The sequence below is a fragment of the Lutra lutra genome, chromosome 2 (assembly GCF_902655055.1).
Source record: "Lutra lutra chromosome 2, mLutLut1.2, whole genome shotgun sequence".
In the NCBI taxonomy this organism is placed as follows: Eukaryota; Metazoa; Chordata; class Mammalia; order Carnivora; family Mustelidae; genus Lutra; species Lutra lutra.
The window spans coordinates 35,714,843-35,737,029 of NC_062279.1; the positions used below are offsets into that span (position 1 = coordinate 35,714,843).

At 38.5% G+C, this 22,187-nt stretch overlaps 1 protein-coding gene across 4 annotated transcripts in view; it reads right to left on the reverse strand.

The window, feature by feature from the left end:
- Positions 1-22,187, reverse strand: part of NSD3 (nuclear receptor binding SET domain protein 3) — a 126,702-nt gene that overhangs the window by 78,389 nt on the left and 26,126 nt on the right. For 3 of the 4 annotated variants that reach the window (XM_047717105.1, XM_047717104.1, XM_047717101.1), the window contains exon 1: positions 18,430-18,451. The exons of the other annotated variant lie outside the window; for it this stretch is intronic. The gene's annotated coding sequence lies outside the window, so the exon portion shown is untranslated. Of the gene's footprint in view, positions 1-18,429; positions 18,452-22,187 lie in introns of those variants that run through there. 4 annotated transcript variants of the gene reach the window in all.

The window sequence follows — 22,187 nt, forward strand, 5'->3', positions numbered from 1 at the left end:
AGGTATGTATTCTTATTAGACAAATTTGAAATTTTAATAGATACAGCACAGCCTATAGAATGGTTCTGCAGTATCAGTATACCATCATACCAGTAGTGAGGGTGCCTGATTCGCTATACTCTTGACAGTATTAGTTGTTTTTAACCAGTGGCATAAATATGATCATCTGGGGTAGTGTTACGAAATGTACATGTCAATCAACATCTATCTACTGATGAATCTGATTAGATACATCTGGGGTGAGGCCTAGAGTATGAATATTTTAAGATCACATTCCAGCTGATTCTGATGCACCCTCTTAGTTGGGTCACTGCATTACAATCTTTGCATTGTAGTTATTGCATTATACTCTTCTAATTATTGCACCTCCTCTAGAAGGTACCTAAAGATGTTAATGTTATGTAACAATGTTGTAATACAGATAAGCATCTATTAGGAAATATTTTAAAACCACTCTGTGTTGTCATAAAGTGACAAGTCCACATCTTGAGACAGGATTAATGGACAGTTCAGATATTATTTTGATTATCTCATGAACATTTCTTCTAGAAAGCCCTAAAGGCCGAGAGGATTCTCTACTGTATTGAGTCTGATGACTGATTTTAGCTGCATGGAACACTGTGAAGAAGGACAGTGAGGTTACAGTCCAGTTTGATTCTATGACCAATTAATAATGTCTACTATCTTGATTGTTGTAGGATTTACCAGAGTGATAAAGCACGTAACCCAAAACAGCAAAGAAAAGCTGACAATACACTTTTCAAGGTGGATCCAATTAAACAGCTGCTGTTTACACTGCTAAAATGGAAAGAATTTTAGAAGCTCTAAAATTGCAAACAAATGAATACAAGAGCATACAGGAAATCAAACAGCCCTTATCGCTCTACAGTGGAATGGGATGCAGGGGGGTATTAGACAGCACTCTCATTTTTTAGCATCTACTCTGGGCCAAGTACTTTTTACATTTTCTAATTTAATCCTCGTAACAAATCTGTAGGATAGGTATGGTGACTCTTGGTTCATAGGGAAAAGAAACTGAGCTTCAGAGAGGTTAGGTGCCTTGCTTTAAACTATAAAGCAAAAAGGACAAAATTACTATTTGTATCTAAGTGTGTCTGATACTACACCCCATGATTTTTACCATGCTACCACTTCTACTTCACTCAGCCATAACTTCTGAGAGGATCTGATTCTTCTGTTCATGTCCTTTATTCCCAATCACTGCCAAAATGAAAACTAACTATTCTATAGTAACTGCCACTAACTCTTTTTTTTTTTCCCTGCCACTAATTCTTAAATGGAGCTTAGTATGTACCAGGAACCAATCTCAGTGCTTTACATACAGTACATTCAAACCTCCCAACAACCTTCAGGTAGATGTTAACCTTAGTTCCCACTACAGACTGGGAAATAGAGGCACACTGAGGTTAAATGACTTGTTCAAGTGCACAAGGCTAGTCTTTTTTTTTTTTTTTAAAGATTTTATTTATTTATTTGACAGAGAGATCACAAGCAGGCAGAGAGGCAGGCAGAGAGAGAGGAGGAAGCAGGCTCCCCGCTGAGCAGAGAGCCCGACGTGGGGCTCGATCCCAGGACCTGAGATCATGACCCGAGCCGAAGGCAGCGACCCAACCCACTGAGCCACCCAGGCGCCCCCACAAGGCTAGTCTTTAATTGACAGGGCTGGGATTACATCTAGGCAGTTTGGTTTCAGAATCAGTAATGCTAACCAGTGGTAACATACTGGTAACACTGATAAATGTTAGGAATCACTTCTTTATGCATAGCTGAAGAATTGAAACATTACCCTAATCTGACCCTTGGCAAAAATGTATAGTTCACAGACAAAGAATGGTATGTTCTAAAATTCTATAAACACATGGGGCAATTGTACAGGTGGAATTCAGAAGTTCTTTGAACTTCCAACTTGAAGGCAAATTAAATACTGACACTTGACAAGATGCAACCTGTGTTTTTGGTTCTCATAACTGTCATATACAAGATCAGCTTCCAGATTAGTCTCCCAAATTATAATCTACAGAGGTTTTCAGGCATATGTATTCAGAGAACTAAGGTTTCTAATGTTTCTGATTTAGTTCCAAACACAAACTTTTAAGAAGTTTGGTATTTTCCCCCTTTTCTTCTCTAGCCATAGAACCAAATATTTCATTTTAGTTTGAACTAAGAAAGGAAATAACATTACCATCTTAAAATTATATAGGAGTTTACCATTACACAGTATTTTCACATGCATTCTTTTTTTTTTTAAGATTTATTTATTTATTTATTTGACAGAGATCACAAGTAGGCAGAGAGGGAGGCAGAGAGAGAGAGAGAGAGAAAGAGAAGCAGGCTCCCTGCTGAGCAGAAAGCCCGACTCGGGGCTCGATCCCAGGACTCTGGGATCATGACCTGAGCTGAAGGCAGAGGCTTAACCCACTGAGCCACCCAGGCGCCCCTTCACATGCATTCTTATTTGATCCTCAAAACAATCCTGTAAGGCTGACAGGACAGGTGTTAGCTTCATTTTTTAGATGACTACATTTAATATTTGAGATGCTAAGTTTCCAAGACCACAAAGCTCATTAGTGATTAAACCCGAAAAAGAATCAATCTCTTGCCCTCTTCACCACAATATCTAACTGCCAGAGAATATCCAGCTACCCAAAGACAACCACACTGTAGGAGTCAGATGTTCAAAACTGAATGAACTGTCCTTTCCCTAATTCATTTTTCCTTTCAGACTACCCCAGATTTGTCATTGCTTCCACTATTTCTCTAGCTTCCCAGGCTAGAAGCCTTAGTCATGTGGGTGGCTGATTCTCCCCTCTCAGTGAAGCCACAAAATGAGGCACTGAACAAATCTTGTAGTTTCTTCCACTGAAATCTCTGATCCATGTCAGGCCAAGCCCTCAGCACCTTAATTCTGAACTATGACAACTGATTTTCTAGATATTTCTCATCTTTAATTCCTCCCTGCACAATAGCTAGAAGATGTGTCCTTAAACCAAACTTTGATTAAGTCTACTCCCTTTCTAAGAAACTCTAAAGCCCCATACTATACCAAGTCCCTTCCAAACCTCTCAAAGTCTTCCATAATCTGACTTTCCTACCAACTCAAACTGTATAGGCATGAATAAACTTTTCTGAGCATTCTCAGGCCCAAATAACTACAAAATGTGGCCTTCCTCAAATATTACACTGTGTTTAATCCTACGAAGCAAAATATTATTCCCATTTTATAGATGTGAAGAAAGGGCACTCAAAAAGACCAAGTGATTTGCCCTTTTAACATATCCAACAGAAGCTGAAAAAAATGGTGAAACTCAGATCTTCTAATTCAATACTGTACTCTCTAGGGCAGCTGCCACCTCATCTACAAATTATTCATACTTTGCACTTCTTTCCAATTATGTTCCATAGCCGTCATCCAAATGTATGTCTGACAGTTTCCCTTGTATCTCACAAGTATCTTAAAATACCCAATAACCAACTTAGTTTTTATTCTACTTCCATGTGTCTTCCTATGAGAAAAAAAGAAATCCCTATATCAGTTGCCCAAGCCAGATACCTGGGACTGCGATACATCCCATACCCTCACTTCTACTCTTCCCCAATGTATCAGTAAACTCCTGGAGTTTTATCTTCAAAGTATACATCTCATAACTGCCTATTTCATTCCATATATTTTCTTCTTCACACTAGTCCAATCTCCTCACTTAGTCTATTCCATAGCTACTTTTTCAGTCTTCATGCTTCTTCTCCTGCCTATGATCTATTTTCCCATATAACAGCCAGTCTCCTTTCAAAAACGAACCCAATTATTTGACTACCTCTCAAAATACAGCAAGAAAAAGGACTACTGCTATACTCAATAACATGGATGACTCTCACAATGTCATTTTGAGTGAAAGAAGCCAGACACAGTGATTCCATTTATATAGTATACAATGTGATTTTATTTATATAAGGTTCAAAATAGGATAAAGTTAAGACTAACTCTATGGAGGGCGCCTGGGTGGCTCAGTCAGCTAAGCATCTGACTTCGGCTCAGGTCATGATCTCGGGGTCCTGGGATAAAGCCATGCATCAGGCTCTCTGCTAAGTGGGGAGTTTGCCTGAGGATTTGCTCTCTCCCTCTGCCCCTCGCCCAACTTGTGCAAGTTCTCTCTTTCTCTTTGTCTCTCCCATAAATAAATAAATAAATAAACAAACAAACAAACAAACAAACTAACTAACTAACTCACTCACTCACTCACTCTATGGAGATATCTGTCAAAACAGTACTTGCTTACTGGGAGGTAGAGAGTGGGCTATAAACACTGGATAAGACCAAAAGGGAGGTTTCTGAGCTGCTAGTTATATTTAACGTATTGATCTAGATAGTAGCTACATAGTCTTTTTTTTTTTTTAAAGATTTTATTTATTTATTTGACAGAGAGAGATCACAAGCAGGCAGAGAGGCAGGCAGAGAGAGAGGAGGAAGCAGGCTCCCTGCTGAGCAGAGAGCCCGACGTGGGGCTCGATCACAGGACCCTGAGATCATGACCTGAGCCGAAGGCAGCGGCTTAACCCACTGAGCCACCCAGGCGCCCCAGTAGCTACATAGTCTTAAGCAAAAACAAAAGAACAAACCTTCAGGGCCTTCCCAATGCACTCAAATAAAATCAAGACTATTTATCACAGCCAGCAAGCCCCTGCATGGTCAGACCGCAGTTCACATTTCCAAAGTCATTTACCAATACTCTGTGCTGTAAGGACTGCACTCCAGCCACATGGGCTTCTGTTCAGTTTCTCAAATACGCCAACTTCACCTTTGCAATCAGGATTTTCACATATGCTACTCCAGCTACCTGAACACACATAATCCCTCTGAGAGGCCTTCTGAGATTCCCCGCTCATTCTACTGACTAAGCCTATTTTTCTCCTTTATAGCATTTACCATGATCTGTGTTATACGAACCTGTGTTTACCTTCTTATTGTCTGTCTCCCTTACTCAACTGCATGCTCTAAAAAGGCAGATATGGGAAGAGACCATGTATGTCTTGTTCATTGTTGCTCAATTAATAAATGACAGAAACAGTCCCTATCTTCTGAGGGCTTATAATTAGTATATTCCCATTTACCTGCCAGATTTCTGGAGATATCACCCTATAGTATAACTTTACTCACCCACTAATTCCTTGCTTGGTAAAAATATGTTATACTCATTATAAAAAATAATAAATAAATACATACATATTTAAAATACTGATACCCATAGTTACATGGTCAACTGATCTACCACAAAGGTGTCAAGGTTATTCAAAGTGAGAGGAGAGTACTTTCAACAAATGGAGCTAGAACAACAGACTGGATATTAGTATGGGAAAACTGAGCCTTAACCCTTACTTAACATTATACCTGAAAAGAACTAAAATTAGCTCGTAAACCTAATACTAAAGTCAGAATGATAAAACTTCTAGAATAAAAACATGGGACAAAATATACCACTGGGTTAGGCAAAGATTTTCTTAAACAAATACTATGAATGAGAAAGACTGACAAAGTAGACTTCAAAATTTAAAACTTTTGCTTTACAAAGGACACGGTTAAAAAAAGAAAAAGGTAATTTAAAAATGGTAGCCATGAGGGACGCCTCGATGGCTCAGTCGGTTGAGTGTCTGCCTTCAGCTCAGGTCATGATCCCAGGGTCTTGGGATGGAGTCCCACATCGGGCTCCCTGCTCAGCAGGGAGCCTGCTTCTCCCTCTGCCTGCTCTGCCTGCTGCTCCCCCTGCTTGTGCTCTCTGACAAATAAATAAATAAAATCTTTTAAATAAATAAATAAATAAATAAAAATGGTAGCCATAAGAACAGGGGAAGATGGGGGAGTAGGAGGATCATGAGTTCCCCTTCTCCCACAGATATACCAGGATGACAACTACATGTCATGCAACTCACTCTGAAAACAAGCTGACTACCAGAAAGGATCATTCACAGCTAAAGACATAAAGAGAAGACCCAATGTGAAGGGTAGGAGGGGCAGACAACTGGTCAGAAACCAAAAAAACCCCTGATGCAGTGACCTTCAAGTGGCAGGGATATCACAGGCACAGAGATGCTCCTTGAGGAGGCGACCAAGTCCCTGCACCAGGAAGACAAACCCCCATAATGTCTGGCTAGAAAATCCTGAGCTTAACTCTGGGAGATCCAGAGGGCCACAGAAAGTCAAGATTTTGCTCTTAAAGGGACAGCACTATGTCACTTGGTCTGAGACCCAGCAGAAGCAGCAGTTTGAAAAGTGCCTAGGTTATAGTGAAGGAGATTTATTGGCATTTAGGACAAATGCCAGAGGGGCAGGGATCTGTAACAGCTTTCTCTGGGAATGGAACTGCTGGTGAGTCATTTTTCTTGCCCTCGTTCAGCCTAGCCAGCTAGACACTTGCAGGAGCCAGGCCTGAAACTCTCCATCTACCCTGCTGACTCCACTTGCCGGCTCTGCAGTTTCCCTTGTGAACCTGCCCCATCCAATCCACCCATCCTAGCAGGGGCCCCTCCAAAGCAGCTCTTACCCCACCACACCCAGCAGACAACCTTCATCAGGAGTAATACTTCCCAAAATGACTACCACCCACCACACCCTACAGACCAGCACCCCTTCAAAGTGACTTCTGCCCCAGGGAAGGGGGTAAGCCAGCTTTGCCCACCTGCACGCCCACTGCAGATGTGGTCAGGTCTCTCAGCCAGCTTTGCAGGGGGCTAGCTCAACCTCTCACATGCCCTGAGCAGCTACAGTCAAACTTCTCAGTCAGCTGTGCTGGGACTGAATACACTGCAACCAGAAGGCCTGGGGGTCAGCCCTGCCCACCAGTGCACCTGCAATAGTTGTGGCTGGTTACTGCTGAGAGCTGGGCTAAGGGATAGCCCCACCCACCAGCAGCACACCCACAGCAATCAGGGCCCAGTCACAATAGGAGGACAAATGCAGCCCACACAGGGGAAAACTCTGGAGCACCAGGTTCTGGTGACAAGGGGGACTGCACTACAGAATGTCTTCCAGGTAAGGCAATTACTTTTAAGACCAGGAGACATAGCTGACCTACCTAATACACAGAAACAAATAGAGCCAGACAAAACAAAAAGACAGGAATATATTCTAAATGGAAAAATAAAACAAAATCTCCAAAAAATAACTAAACAAAATACAGATAAGCAGTCTGATAAAGAGTTCAAAGTAATGGTCATAAAGATGCGAACCAGACTTCAGAGAAAAGTGGATGAATTTTAGGAGAACTTCAACAGAGACAGAAAATATAAAAAAAGAGCCAAGAGGATATGAAGACTAACTGAAATGAAAAATTCTACAGGGAATCAACAACAGATTAGAAGCAGAAGAATGAATCAGAGATCTGGAAGACAGGGTACTGGACAGCACCCAGACGGAACAGCAAAAAGAAAAAAGTATTTTTTTAAAAAGGATAGGCGGGGCACCTGGCTGGCTCAGTCGGAAGAGTGTGTGACTCTTGATCTTGGGGTTGTAAGATCAAGCCCCATGTTGGGTGTAGAGATTACTTAAATAAATAAAGTTTTTTTTTAAAAAAAAAAACAGGATGGTGGGGCACCTGGGTGGCTCAGTGGTTAAAGCCACTGCCTTTGGCTCAGGTCATGATCTCAGGGTCCTGGGATCGAGTCCTGCATTGGGTTCTCTGCTCAGCGGGGAGCCTGCCTCCTCCTCCTCTCTCTCTCTGCCTGCCTCTCTGCCTACTGATCTCTCTCTATCAAAATAAAATAAATAAAATCTTAAAAAAAAAAAACCAGGATGGTTATGGGACCAATAGAACAACATCAAGCATACTAACATTTGCATTAGAGGGATCCCTTAAGAAGAACAGAGAGAAAAAGGGGCAGAAAATTTATCTGAGAAATAATAGCTGAAAACTCGCCTAACCTGTAGAATGAAACAGACATCCAGGTCCAGGAAGCAGAGAGAGCCCCAAAGAAGCTGGACCCAAAGAGATCCACACCAACACACATTATTATTAAAATACCAAAAGTTAAAAATAGAGAATCTTAAAAGCAGCAAGAGAAGAGCATATAGTTATGGACAAGGAAACACCACAACACTATCAGCTGATTTTTCAGCAGAAACCTTACAGGCCAGAAGAGAGTGGCATGATGTATTTAAAGTGCTAAAAGGAAAAAACCTACATCTAAGAATACTCTCCCTAGAAAGGTTATCATTCAGAATTGAAGAAGAGACAAAGAGTTTCACAGAGAAACAAAAGTTAAAGGAGTTCATCACCACTAAACTGGCCTTACACGAAATGTTAAAGGGGGTTAGGAGTGGGGAAGAGATTTTAAAGAGAGTTCCTTCAGCAGAAAATAAAGATATAATGAGAAGAAAATTATGAAAGGAAAAAACCTTCACTGATAAAAGCAATACGTAAGTAAAGGTAGTAAATCAATCATTTATAAAGCTAATATGCAATTAAAAGACAAAAGTAAGTAAAGTCAACTTTATCTACAAAAATTAGTTAAGGGATACACAAAATAAAAAGATGCAAAATATCATGTCATATACATACAACATGGGAGAGAGAGTAAAAATGGAGTGCTCTCAGAACTATGTTTTAACTTAAGCAACCATACACATAGGATGTTATTTATGAAACTCATGGTAGCCACATACCAAAAACCTGTGATACACAAAGAAAAAGAAATCCAAGCAAAACACTAAAGAAGGTCATCAAATCACATGGGAAAAAAGGAAGAGGAGAAAGGAAAGGAACAGAGAACTACAAAAACAAGTGGAAAACAATTAACTAAATGGCAATAAGTACATACCTATCAATAATTACTTTAAATGCAAATGGACTAAATGCTCCAAATGACATAGGGTGACTAAATGGATAAAAAACAAGACCTATCTATATGCTGTCTACAAGAGGCTCACTTAAGGCTCACTTAAGAGTGAAAGTGAAGGGCGCCTGGGTGGCTCAGTGGGTTAAGCCGCTGCCTTCGGCTCAGGTCATGATCTCAGGGTCCTGGGATCGAGTCCCGCATCGGGCTCTCTGCTCAGCAAGAAGCCTGCTTCCCTCTCTCTCTCTCTCTCTGCCTGCCTCTCCATCTACTTGTGATCTCTCTCTCTGTCAAATAAATAAATAAAAAATCTTAAAAAAAAAAAAAAAAGAGTGAAAGTGAAGAAGCGGAAAAAGATACTCCATGCAAATGAAAAAAAAGAAAAAGCTGGAGTAGTAATACTTCTCTCAGACAAAAGGGACCTTAAAACAAAAAACCGTAATGAAACAAAGAATAGCATTACATAATGATAAAGGTGTCAATCCAAGAAGAGGACATAACAATTGTAAAAACTCAATGTACTAAGCATAAAAGCACCTAAATATATAAAGCAAATATTAACAGACATAAAAGGAGAAATTTGACAGTAACACAATAGTAAGGGACTTTAACATCCCCACTTACATCAATGCTATATCATCCAGACAGAAAATCAATAAGGAAACAGTGTCTTTGAGTGACACAACAAACCAGATGGACTTAATAGATATACACCTAACATCACACCCCAAAATGTCAGAATACACATCTTTTCAAGGGTACACAGAACACTCTCCAGGATAGATAACATGTTAGGTCACAAAGCAGTCTCAATAAATTTAAGAAGACCGAAATTATATCAAACATCTTCTCTGACCACAACAGTATAGAACTAGAAATCAACTACAAGAAAACAACTGCAAAAAACACAAATACACAGGGGCTAAACAACATATTACTGAACAACCAATGGGTCAAAAAGAAATCAAAGAGGAAATAAAAAATGCCTGGAGACAAATTAAAATGGAAATACAAAAGGTTGCAGGGTGCCTGGGTGGCTCAGTCAGTTAAGTGTCTGACTTCAGCTCAGATCACTGAGCTCAGGTCATGATCCAAGGGTCCCCGGATGAGTACTGCATCAGGTTCCCTGCTCAGCAGGAGCCTGCTTCTCACTCTCCCTCTGCCTGCCACAAAAAAAAAGAACTACACTGGTTCAAAAAGAGGGAAATTTAGCGCAAGATAGGCTTACCAGAAGAATCAAAAATTTCATATAAATAACCTAACCTTACATCTAATAGAACTGGAAAAAGAGGGGAAAAAAAAAAAGCCAAACTCAGTAGAAAAAAAGAAACAATAAAGACCGGAGCAGAAATAAATGTAATTTAAAAAAAAAAAATAGAAAAGACCAATGAAACTAAAATCTGGTTCTTTGAAAAGATAAACAGATTCATAAGCCTTCAGCCAGAAGAGAGAGAACTCAAATAAAAAATGAGAGAGAAAAAGATAACCAACACCAAAGAAACACAAAGGATCATAAAAGACTACTAGAAAAATATGGCAACAGATCGGGTAACCTAGAAGAAATGGATAAATTTCTAGGAACACACAACCTTCTAAAACTGAATCAGAAAGAAAAGAAAATCTCAATAGACCAATTACAAGTAATGAAATTCAGCTGGTAATCTAAAAACTTCCAACAAAAGTCCATGACCAGATGGCTTCACAGGAGAATTCTACCAAACATTTAAAAAAGAGTTAATACCTATCCTTCTCAAACTTTCAAAAAAAGACGAAGAAGAAGAGGAGGAAGGAATGCTTACACATTCATTCTATGAGGCCAGTATTATCCTGAGATCAAAACTAGACAAAGACACTATAAAAGAAAAAGAAGAAAATGACAGAACAATATCCCTGATGATCACAAATGCAAAATCCTCAACAAAACGTTAGCAAATCAAATTCAACAATTCATTAACGGGATCATTCATGGGACACCTGGGTGGCTCAGTGGGTTAAGCATTTGCCTTCGGCTCAGGTCATGATCCCAGGGTCCTGGGATCGAGTTTCACATTGGGCTCCTTGCTCAACAAGGAGCCTGCTTCTCCCTCTGCCTGCTGCTCCCCCTGCTTGTGCTCTCTGATGAATAAATGAATAAAACCTTAAAAAGGGGGGGGGATCAATCACCACAATGAAGTGGGATTTGTTCCATGGTTGCAAGGATGGTTCAGTATCAGCAAATCAATCAAAAGGATACACCACATTAACAAAATGAAGGATAACAATCATATGAACTTCTCAATAGGTACAGAAAAGAATTTGACATTCATTCATGATAAAAACTCTCAATAAAGTGGGTATCAAGAGCACATACTTCAAAGTAAAGACAATCTTGAGAAAGAACACAATCATCATATCATAATCCTTGCTATCACAATCCCAGATTTCAAACTATACTACAAAGCTACAGTAATCAAAACAGTATGGTACTGGCACAAAAACAGACACATAGGTCAATGGAACAAAATAAAGAACCCAGAAATAAACCCACACATATATGGTCAATTAATCTATGACAAAGGAGGCAAGAATATACAATAGAGAAAAGGCAGTCTTTCCAGCAAATGATGTTGGGAAAACTGGACAGCTTAACACAAAATACTGAAGCTGGATCACTTTCTTATGCCATACAAAAAAACTCAAAATGAATTAGACTTAAATATAAGACCTAAAGCCATAGAACTCCTAAAAGACAACATAGGCACTAAACTCTTATACATCTGTCTTAGGAATATTTTTCCGGATCTGTCTCCTAGGCAAAGGACCAAAGCAAAAAATAAATAATTGCAATTCTATTAAACCAAAAAGCTTTTCCACTGCAAAGGAAACCATCAACACAACAAAAAGACAACCCTACTAAGTGGGAGAAGATATGTGCAAATGATATATCTGATAATGGGTTAATATCCAAAATATATAAAGAACTCATACAATTCAATGCCAAAAAACCCCATATAATCTGATTAAAATGGGTGGGAGGACCTGAATTTTTCCAAAGCAGACATACAAATGGGCAACAGAAACATGAAAAGATGCTCAACATCACTCTACTCATCAGGAAAATGCAAATCAAAACTACAATGAGATATCATCTCACACCAGTCAGAATGGAAAGATAAGAAACAGTAAGTGTAAGGGTGCCTGGGTGCCTCAGTCTGTTAGGCATCTAACTTCGGCTCAGGTCATGACCCCAACGTCCTGCGACTGAGCCCACATCGGGCTCCCTGCTCCACACAGAATCTGCTTCTCAGGGCGCCTGGGTGGCTCAGTGGGTTACACCTCTGCCTGGGACTTCAGTTCAGGTCATGATCCCAGGGTCCTGGGATCGAGTCCCACATCGGGCTCTCTGCTCAGCAGGGAGCCTGCTTTCCCGCTCTCTCTGCCTGCTGCTCTGCCTACTTGCGATCTCTGTCACATAAATAAATAAAATCTTAAAAAAAAAAAAAAAAAGAATCTACCTCTCCCTTTCCCTCTCTCTCTGCCTCTCCCCACTCATGCTCTCAGTGCACTCTCTCAAAAATCTTAAAAAAAGAAAAAAAGTTGGGGCACCTGGGTGGCTCAGTGGGTTAAGCCTCTGCCTTCAGCTCAGGTCATGATCCCAGGGTCCTGGGATCGAGTCCCACATCGGTCTCTCTGCTCAGCAGGTAGCCTGTTTCTCCGTCTCTCTCTGCCTGCCTCTCTGCCTACTTGTGATCTCTGTCAAATAAATAAATAAAATCTAAAAAAAAAAAAAAAAAGAAAGAAAAAACGAAAAAAAGAAAGAATTATCCGTGATGTAGAGAAAAGGAAACACTTGTGTACTGGTTGGAGAGAATGTAAATTCGTGCAATCACTATGGAAAACAGTATGGAGGTTCAAAAAATTAAAAACAGAAATACAATACAATCCAGTAACACCACTCTAGACCAAAGAAAAACACTACCTTGAAAAGATATAAGCACTACATATACTGCAGCATATTATTTACAATATAATATAGTATATATGTGTATATACTATATACATATATTAATATATACATATATACATAAATTATATGTATATACAATACATAAATTTACATATTATTTACAACAGCCAGGATATGAAAGCAACCTAACTATCCACTGATAACATGAAGAAAGATGTGACATATATACACAGTAGAATATTAGCCCTAAAAAATAATGAAATCTTGCCATTTGGATAGGGTATTATGCTAAGGTTGAAATAAGTCAAAGACAAATACTATATGATTCCACTATGTTGTATTTAAAAAAACAAAGAACAACAACAAAAAAAATGAGCAAACCAAACCAAACCCAACCAACCAACCAAACACACACACAGAAACTGCTCATAAATACACAAACTGCTGGTTACCAGAGAGGAAGAGGGTGGGATTATAGGCAAAATAGGTGAAGAGGATTAAGAGGTACAAAATTCCAGTTGTAAAATAAGTCAGAGGGATAAAAAGTACAACATAGGAAATATAGTCAATAATATTGTAATAAATTTGTGTGGTGACAAATGGTAACTATACTTACTGTGAAGAGCATTTTGTAATGTAAATAACTGTTGAATCACTGTGTTGTGCACCTGAAATTAATATTTTAGGTCAACTATATTTCAATTAAAAAAAAATTACAGGAGTGCCTGGGTAGCTCAGTTGGTTAAGCATCTGCCTTCGGCTCAGGTCATGATCTCAGGGTCCTGTGATCCAACCCCGCAATGGGCTCTCTGCTCAGCAGGGAGTCTGCTTCTCCCTCTCCCACTGCCTCCTCTCCCCTGCTCATGCTCTCTCTCTCTCTCTCTCAAATAAATAAATGAAATCCTAAAATTAGAAAAACCAAAAAATATTACAGAGACAAAACAAAAAGGTACACTATAGGCAGGGAGAAAATATTTACAAGGCACATATCTTACAAACAACATCCTTTATTCTGACATTCTGGAAAATGCAAAGACCCACTAAGGGTTCCCCGGGGTAAAAATGGGGAAAGGGTTTCCCAGGCAAAAATGGGGAAAGTGAATGATAATTTAAATATTTGTTACTCCACAGATTACATACTAATTCCAAACAGAAATAGATGCAATAGACCTGGCAGGCATCATTTTAACCAAGTGATTAAACACGGCTTTACCAAAAGCGGGACAACCTGGCATTATGAGCCTCATTAACACATCATCATCTCCTAAGTATTCTTCCCAATGCTTAAATTGAATCTCACAATGAGGAAACAATGAGACAAATACAAAATGTGGAACATTCTCTCAGACAACTGGCCTGGGGTCTTCAAAAAAGCTAATGTTAGGGCACCTGGGTGGCTCAGTGGGTTAAAGCCTCTGCCTTCGGCTCAGGTCATGATCTCAGGGTCCTGGGATCGAGCCCCGCATCAGGCTCTCTGCTCCGCAGGGAGCCTGCTTCCTCCCCTCTCTCTCTACCTGCCTCTCTGCCTACTTGTGATCTCTCTCTCTCTGTCAAATAAATAAAATCTTAAAAAAAAAAAAAAAGCTAATGTTATAAACAAACAAAAAATGGAAAGATTCTTCTAGATTTTTTAAAAAGATTTTATTTATTAGGGGGCACAGAGGGAGGGTGAGAGGGATAAGCAGACTCCCCACTGAGCAGAGAGCCTGATGTAGGGCTCAATCCTAGGACCCTAGGTCATGACCTGAGCCAAAGGCAGATCCTTAACCAACTGAGACACCCAGGTGCCCAGATTCTTCTAGATTTTAAAAGATTTAACCACGAACGTAATGCATGAACTTTGACGAAATCACAAATTTAAATACACACACATAGGTTTTAAAAAAACATATTTTTGGACTGGCCTTTAATAAATGGAGCTATTAATTTTCAAGGGTATGATAAAAGTGTTTGGTTGATATAAAAGAATGTCATGTTCTTAGAAAAGCCATTGCTGAAATATTTAAATTGCCATGGGATCACAACTTTCAAATGTCTTGGGATTAAAAAATGACATATAAAGAGGCAAAATGTTAACCACTGGCTAATCTAGGTGTTGACTAATATTCTTTTAACTTCCCTAAACCTTAAAAGTGAAAAGCTGGGAAAAAACAAAATAACTTGGCTAAGGTTTGGAAGAAATTTTGAAAAGAAAAAGCTACCGCTACTTAAGGCTGGCTCAGTTGGTAGAGCATGTAACTCTTGATCTCTAGGTTGTGAGTTCAAGCCCCGCACTGGGCATAGAGTTTACTTAAAAACAAGACAAAACAAAACAAACTTGACACCAAATTCTGACCAACTACGCCAAATATTCCACATTATTATCTTTTCTAGAAAGTCAAAGTGTGAGAATAGAGCCATGCTTTTTTATATTATCCAAGTGATATAACAATGCAATCAGGAAAGCAGTTTTGGTAATTTTTAAAAGAAAGACATTTTAGGACTATAAATTCCTCTACATAGTGATTTTTGTGTGTACTGGAGTCTGACAGCTAGGGAGTAAACAGCAGATACACTGATCTAAATAGTTAAGACCTTAAAGAATTAGATGGCTCTCCAGTGGGCACTGTGGTTGAAAATACAGGCTCAGAATCAAACTCCTAGGTTCAAAACCCAAATTTAAGGCTGTTAGCTTCGTGACTTTGGCAACTTAATCTCCCTAAATCTCAGTTTCCTTATCCAGAAACTGAATATTTATAATTGTCTTCTTTGTACAGAATTGTAAGAATTAATAGTTAATCTGTGAGCAGTACTTTGGACACTGCCTGGAGTATAGTTAGAACTCAATACTTGGCTATTATTATCAGCCAGTGTGATGCTGGGTACAAAGAAATTGTGAAACACCTGATCTCCAACCTAAAGGCATTTACAATGTCTTTAGTATACCAGATGAGATTTTATGGGTTAGAGTCATAAAACAGAGGTAAATAATGGGAGCAATGCGAATCAGAAGGTGACTAAGAATTAAACTGTGTTACCATCACAATATAACCGACATCTGAGAAGATCATGTTAACTAGGAAACAAGGCATTTAGGCCATGAAAGACGGGGAGGATTTGGAAGTTAGGTGTTTCACACCCTCTAATTTCAAAACCCCTCAGTAGAGGCCATCAAAAATTCTCACACCTTTGTCTCTAATAAATCCCTGATAAAGATGGTATGTTTTAATTTTTTTTGTATTACTAAAATAATAATAATAATAACGGCTAGCATTTGAGAGCTTACTATATGTCAAACCATTCTAATTGCTTCATGTTTATTTTTTATTTCTCAAAACAAACCTCTGAGGAAATATGATGCTTAATTTACAAATGAAATATGAAGACCAGCATGATTAAGTAACTTGCTCATAATCAGACATCCTATAAATCCAAGCTCTCTGTTTCATAGCAACGACTCTTTTAAAAAAAATTTTTGAAAACAGAATTTTATTTATTTGACAGAGAGAGACAGCAAGAGAGGGAACACAAGCAGGGGGAGTGGGAGAGGGAGACACAGGCTTCCCACGGAGCAGGGAACCTGATGTGGGGCTTGATCCCAGGACTCTGAGATCATGACCTGAGCCAAAGGCAGAAGTTCAACGACTGGGCCGCCCAGGCACCTCCATAGCAATGACTCTTAATATGTAAACTAATTTCTCAAAATCCCTAAGTATATAAAGTAAGTAGCAACAACAACAGAAATGCTTACGTCTTACACTTCACACTTCCCCAATTCCACTCCCCAGAGTTAACAGTTTGGTGGGAGACTAAATAATGGTACTAGTCTTCTACCCACTTTAATATGTACTTCCAAGTAAATGAAACCACCACAGGCAAACAATTTATGATAAATTCTTCCTCTGACCCATTTTTTTAAGATGACATAAGTCAGTCAATGAATACCTTTTTCTTAATTTGGTTGAAACTGTTGACAGTTTTAAAAGGAAAAGTGTTGAAATTTGTCAACTAAAGCTTTAGAGCTCTTATGTATTTATTTACCAACATATTCAGGACAAGAATAATAGAAAGTTTATACACTCCTTAAGTCAAATCTTAGACAAAAGCTTAAAAAAAGAAGTGTGCTGTGTGTTTCAGATGAACAGGATGAAGCTAGGAACATCAACTAAGTATTCATGATGTGTTAAATGTAAAAAGTCAAAGATTTATATGATCTGTCATGATGCGTTTAATGTACAGTTTAAGTTACTTTCTACCACAAACTAAATAAAAGATAATGTTAAGAAAATCAGAAGATATATAGTACCGCACTGTATTTATCAAGAAAAATCTACATGCAAGTAGAGCCTGCAGACACGAGTATTTTTGTTGTTGTTGTTGTTGCTACTCACCTTATATACTTAAAGGATTCCGAGAAATTAGTTTGCTAAAACCCATGCAGTGTAAAGACATATTACTCAAAGATCAACTATATTTTATTATATGTCAAAACTCCTTATGGTGATATCATTATTCAAGCTTTTTGGAAGTAAAAGTGGTTCTAAGGGGCACCTGGGTACCTCGGTTGGTTAAGCGTTTGCCTTTGGCTCAGGTCATGATCCCGGGGTCCTTGGACTGAACCCCAGCACCAGCTTCCAGCTCAGTGGAGAGCCTCCTCCTCCCACTCCCTCTACTGCTCCCCGTCCTTGTAACTCTTTGTCAAATAAATAAATCTATTTTTTTTTAAAAAGTGGTTCTAAGATGTCATCACATTGCCTATATCTGTTTTCAGACTCAACTACCCCTTAAATACATTCCTGGGTCAGTTAATTTGTAAATCTAAGCATATCATTTACCTGATTAAAATCCTTCAATGATTCCTAGAAAAAGTCCAACCACTCTGGCCAACGGAGCACTCGAAGCCCTCAAAGCAAGGTCTCTACCTAGGTCTCCAACTTCCAGTCACTTTGGTATGCTAATAAGGTTAAACTACTGGGAATTAGGGGCACCTGAATGGCTCAGCTGGTTGGAGGGTCTGCTTTCCTTTCAGGTTGTGGTCCCAGGGACCTGGGACTGAACCCCGCATCAGGCTCCCTGCTCTGTGGGAGGCATGCTTCTCCCTCTCCCACTCCCCCTGCTGTATTCCCTCTCTCACTGTCTCTGTCAAATAAGTAAAATCTTAAAAAAAAAAAAAAAAATACTAGAAATTACTGTCTACACTATTTCATACCACTATGCCTTCAACAATGTGATCTCTAATACCTAATATGCCCTTTTATACCCTTTTTTGCTTGACTTTTAACCATCTTCTGAGCTCAGAAAGTCATTTTCAAGAAGTAGTCACTTAAGCTCTAGGCTAGTCTGAGTAACTCTCCTCTATGTTCCTTAGATACTACTATGCATACCTCTTAGGAATCAGGAAACAATCAGTTTATGTGATTTTCTCAAAGTAGGAAGTAATTTTATTCATCCATATGCTCCTGGAGCCCAAAGTGAAGGCTAAGAGGTGGGGCTTAATGAGTCTTTTAAACTGAAATCTGTAAATTTAAGGGGGTTATTACATATAAATGAAATGTTTTAAACAGTTGTTGAGGATCTTTCCATGCAGAATACAAGAGAATATAAATGCAGTTATAGCCTTCTCAGGTAACATCCTTGGCAAAATTTGACTGATAACTGCTTACCTAGCCACTATTGAGATTTTACTTCTGGGCTAACCTTCCCTGCAAGGCTTAAAGCCCCAAGGGACTGGCATGAAATTAAATGAATTTCCAGAGTCTATTAACTGAAAAAAGACCAAAAGATATAAAAAACTTCAAATAAGCATATCTACTTAAAACCCTAGAGTTATCAAAACTGTAGAACTGAAATTCAGAATGTAGAAGCTCTCAAAAAACAATTTTCACAGTTATAGTTAACTGAATTGGCATGAACATCAATCTTAATTTTCCAAACCTATTCCAGTAATTATCAATCATAGTAGAATACAAAGTCTACTTGATATATCAACATTAGAAATTTTATGGCTAAAGAAAAACAGTGGAATATAATAAATGTGGTTTCCAGAACACTGAGGAAGAGAATGGTCTTCCTTTACTCCAGGTAAATAAGGGATCCAGATTTTTTTTTTTTTAAGTGAAGTGCTGCAAGGAACATTTCTCAAGGTTTACGATAAATCCACAGTTTATGGGTGTTTCTATAGTAACAGGAATGGAGTGCACGCAGTCTCTACAGTAATGAACCAGCTATGCTGGTTCTTGAAAACCTGGCATTTTTACTGCTTGGTGATTTCTGCAGTAAAACATTATTAAGAAAAAAATTTTAAAACACATGTTAAAAAATTAGAGGGTAATTTTGTCTTAGAGCAAAAACTTGAAGTGCAGTACATAAAGCCAAGCTTAAATAGACACTCTTTGAGGTATAATAAGAGAAAGCTACCAATTACACTCATATATTGATTTCTAACTGAATAATCATTCATGTTTGACAGAACTTGTATCTGAAATCAATTTAATACATACGCATATACCCATTTCTGCCCCCCAAAAAACTTTCAACTATGATTCATACTTAATGATAGAATAGCAAGATTTCCAGAAGACAGCATCAAGGGAGATTTTCATTACACTTTTTTTAATCCCAAATTCACACCAAAAGAAAAAAAAATGGGAAAGGGTAGTTCATTTTTTAAAAATATGGTCCATTATTTTCTGTAGATAGGTTTGCATGGGTGAAACCTGATACTCTTTTAAAAACTTGAAAAACATGTTTAATCTTTAAGAAAAGAGCCCAAATCCATTAATGCAAGGTTTTAAAAGAGATGCCCTTCTTTTTGGTTCTGTGTTCTAGTCAGAATTTAATTTAATGATATGATCAGAGTGATCCTTTGACTAGAAGTTAAATCCTGCACTGCCCATTTTGGTTTTCATAATTTAAAAATTATTTGTTAGTAATGTAATAACAAAGGTGTTAAAAACAACAGAGGTGGGGCTCCTGGGTGGCTCAATGGGTTAAAGCCTCTGCCTTCGTCTCAGGTCAGGATCCCAGAGTCCTGGGATCCAGCCCTGCAGCATCAGGCTCTCTGCTCAGCAGGGAGCCTGCTTCCTCCTCTCTCTGCCTAGTTGTGATCTCTGTCAAATAAATAAATAAAATATTAAAAAAAAAAACAGAGGTATGTTATTTTGCTTTATTATGTCTATTTTAAAATGATAAGCTATTCAGAGGTACCTGGGTGGCCCAGTTGGTTTTAAGACTCTGCCTTTGGCTCTGGTCATGATCTCAGGGTCCTGGGAATGAGCCTGAGTGAGCCCTGCAGAAGCATGAGTCTGCCTCTCCCTCTACTCCCTTCCCCACGCACACCTGCACGTGCTCTCTCTCATGATCTCTCTCTCTCTCTCTCTCTCGGGCTCTCTCAAATAAATTAAAGAAAAATAAACCAACCACACCAAAAAAACTATAAGCTATATGACCTTTTTGGAAGTAAGTAGGAGATAAATATTTTTAGGAGGCCAAACACACACCTTTAAAAATCAGCAAACACAAACTGCTACTATTAAGTACGAATAGGATACAAATTACACTAAAAATCAGTATTCTTCTTTCACAAGTCTTCCTACATTTCAACTTTAAAAAAAATATATATATATATATCAGGAGCACCTGGGTGGCTCAGTTAAGTGTCTGCCTTTGGCTCAGGTCATGATCCCAGGACTCCGGGATCAAGCCAGGTCTGGCTCCCTGCTCAGTGGGAAGCCTGCTTGTCTCTGTCTTCTCCCCTCTTGTGCTCTCTTGCTGTCTCTGTCTCAAATAAATAAAATCCTAAAAAAAAAAAAAAAAAAAAAAGTCAAGGGTGAGGGTGGAAGTTATGGCAAAAAAACAAAAACAAAAACAAAATCACCCTTTTGGTTCTAAGAACTTGACCACGCCTCTGTAGCACCAAAAAGGAAGTGAACAACAATGTTTACCTTTTATTCACTAAAAGCAGCCAGACTTGATAACATCTAATCTAGCTCTGTTATAGACAAAAAAACAATACCCAAATCTGGTACAGTAACTACAGAAGTCAATGTCAATCTTTCAAACAAAATGGATCCTGCTTGAACATTTCTAGCAAGGAAATACAAATAAAATTACATATAGAAGTGGTTGTTCTATTTGTCTTTAGACGATCTTATCCTTTAAGGGTACAAAAACTGTATCAGATTGTAAGATTTACTCTTTTATCCACAAACAATATAAAGCACTTTTATTAGTACCTAAGTGTTAAATAGTTGTTGGGCACAGCCAACCACAGCTGTAACCACAGTGGTATAGCAGCACACTATTTTCCATGGAAATTTCGGCATTTTCTCTCAATTTGTTAAATTCCCACAGTAATGCAAATGGTTGGACTTCTAAGACTTTGAGGCCATATATAATGATACTACCTCTTCAGATACTTCACAAATTTTTAGTTTCCTTATGACTTTTTTTAAGATTTTTTATTTATTTATCTGAGAGATCACAAGTAGGCAGAGAGGCAGGCAAAGAGAGAGAGAGGAGGAAGCAGGCTCCCCGCTGAGCAGAGAGCCTGATGCTGGGGGCTGGATCCCAAGACTCTGGGATCATGACCTGAGCGGAAGGCAGAGGCTTTAACCCACTGAGCCACCCAGGCGCCCCTATGACATTTTTAATGAAAATTTGAGGATATCAAAATTATGAGGTTTGGAAAGACTGCTGGTCAAACTTCTGAAGCATTTAAAGATATTTACTACCATTCTGGTTGAGGCTAACTCTGAAAGTTTAATGCTATGACTCAGGGGAAAACATCTTCTTTTCTGAACTACTGTTCAGTCATTATACTAATAAAGCATCAATTCTCCAAATGACACAAAAGGTTTACAACATTTTAGTATGTTAAATAAATGTTCTATATTAGTAAACCTTATCTGGGTATCTTGACTTAAAAGGTACTTTCCACAGTAGCCTTTTAAAAAGAACTCTCAGCTGCTGACTAATTTCTGGGTTAAAGTGGAAAATCTGCTTGTGTTAAAAAATAAACAATTCAGGAAAGAATGTATTCCCTTTATACGTTCATGGGATTTTACTCACTTATCCACAAAGATATAAAGCAAATTGTGTCATTTGTATACAATTACAGACAATAGCCAAATCAAAGTAGTCTCACTCCATCTAATTGAATAAACTCAAGATGTATCAAAAGAACAAAATCCTTGTAGAATTTGCTACATGACATTTATTCATTACCAACTAAGCAAAAGCACAAGATAAGCTACATTCTTCAATAATGGAGAAATAAAATATGAATTTAATGCTTAAACAATAAAAACAAAACAAATAAATACTGGTAATATTTTCTCTTCTTTCTCTCCACTACGGTACAGTATTTTTGTCCTACTTTCTCAGACAATATTATTCCTAGAGAATGCCCTGCAATCTATCA